A 2,395-nucleotide genomic window follows, 5' to 3' on the forward strand; every position below is an offset into this window, starting at 1 on the left:
GCTGGGCTCCTAACCTGCTCGCCCGTTTTTCTCCACTCCCTCCCGCAGTGGGAGCAGCAAGAGAGCATCTTGCTAACCACCCCCGCCCTGGCAGGCGGAGCAGAGATTAGTGCGCGAGAGAGAAATCCCCAATCTTTCTGGTCTGGGGATCGTAACAGCCCGATCCCTGCAGCGCCAGCTTTACAACTGCCCTGAAACCAATCACCTAGGGGAGAAAGCGGCAGCGTGAAAGTCGAGGATGGCAGAGCTGTCATGACCCGTAAGTGCATCCTGCAGAATCAGCTGAAACAGGAAGGAGTGGGGAACACGATTAAAGGCGTGGGGCGTGTTTGTATCTGTTTGGAAGTGGGCTAAAGCCTGGAGGATGATCCAGGTAGCCAGTAGAACGCAGCAGCTGTCTACTTCCAAAATCATTACCTACAGGGGAAAATCTGAGGTCCTTACTCCATGTAGGATGATATAAACGCTGATTAAAGAGTTCAGGATGTGGCTGAGTGAGAAAGTGGGGTGAGGGACTTTAGATCTACATGAGACACTTTCTTCTGGCAACTTCATATTTTAAAACAACAACTACAACGAGGAGTCCTTGTGGCACCTTAGATATTAACAAATTTATTTGGGCATAAGCTTTCCTGGGCTAGAACCCACTTCATCAGATGCATGGAGTGGAAAATACACGAGCAGCTATAAATCCATGAAAAGATGTGAATTGCCTTACCAAGTGTGAGGGTAGTCTAATGAGACAATTCAATTGACAGCAGGATACCAAGGGAGGAAAAACAACTTTTGAAGTGATTATGAGAGTGGTCCATTTCAGACAGTTGACAAGAAGGTGTGAGTAACAGTAGGGGGAAATTAGTATTGGGGAAATTAAGTTTAGGTTTTATAATGATCTAACCACTCCCAGTGTTTATTCACACCTAATCTGATGGTGTCTAGTTTGCAAATTAATTCCAGTTCTGCAGTTTCATGTTGGAGTCTGGTTTTGAAGTTTTTTGTTGAAGAATTGCCACTTTTAGGTCTGTTATTGAGTGACCAGGGAGATTGAAGTGTTCTCCTACTGGTTTTTGAATGTTATGATTCCTCTTGTTCATATTCCGACCTATTCATGATGACAAAGGAGGTGCTGTAGTCATCATGAATAGGTCGGAATATGAACAAGACACTGCTAGACAACTCTCTGACACCACATTCTATAGGCCATTACCCTCTGACTGCACTGAGGATTACCAAAAGAAACTACACTATCTGCTCAAGAAACTCCCTAAAGAAGGACAGGAACAAATCTATACTGACACACCCCTGGAGCCCCGACCAGGGGTATTCTATCTGCTACCCAAAATCCATAAACCTGGGAATCCTGGATGCCCCATCATCTCAGGCATTGGCACCCTGACAGCAGGATTGTCTGGCTATGTAGACTCTCTCCTTAGGCCTTACACTCCCAGCTATCTTCGAGACACCACTGACTTCCTGAGGAAACTACAATCCTTTGGTGATCTTCCAAAAAACACCATCCTAGCCACTATGGTTGTAGAAGCTCTCTACATGAACATTCCACACAAAGATGGACTACAAGCCATCAGTAATAGCATCCCCGATACCATCACGGCAAACCTGGTGGCTGAACTTTGTGACTTTGTCCTCACCCATAACTATTTCAGATTTGGAGACAATGTATACCTTCAAGTCAGCAGCACTGCTATGGGTACCCACATGGCCCCACAGTATGCCAAAATTTTTATGGCTGACTTAGCACAACGCTTCCTCAGCTCTCGTCCCCTAACGCCCCTACTCTACTTGCGCTACATTGATGACATCTTCATCATCTGGACCCATGGGAAGGACGCCCTTGAGGAATTCCACCATGATTTCAACAATTTCCACCCCACTATCAACCTCAGCGTTGACCAGTCCACACAAGAGGTCCACTTCCTAGATGCTACAGTGCTAATGAGCGATGGTCACATAAACACCACCCTATACCGGAAACCTACTGACCGCTATACCGGATTTGCCATGGCGCCAGGCCCACAGTCCAAAGGGGCCCTGGCCCAGCCCGCTCTTCTCTGCCACTGCCCCCCCCCTCCGGTGCGGGCAGAAGCTTGATGCTGTGGGTGCTGGGGCTCCTCCTGCAGCGGGGCAGGCTCCACTGGCAGCAAAGCTCCTCCCCCCGCCTCTTTCCCCAGCATGTTGCATTCCCACCCCACCCCCTCTCCCTGCCGCCAGTCAGCTGTTTGCTGGCAGGAAGGAGGGGGAAGAGCGGATCCTCAGCATGCTTGCCGCTCCGGGAAGGGGGAGGAGAAGAAGCGGGGGCGGAGTCTTGGGGAAGGGGCTGGAATCGGGGCTACCCCCTCCAGCTCCCTGACGTGAGCACCCCCATGACCCCAGCCCA

This window comes from Caretta caretta, chromosome 8 (genome assembly GCF_965140235.1).
Source record: "Caretta caretta isolate rCarCar2 chromosome 8, rCarCar1.hap1, whole genome shotgun sequence".
Classification (NCBI taxonomy): domain Eukaryota; kingdom Metazoa; phylum Chordata; order Testudines; family Cheloniidae; genus Caretta; species Caretta caretta.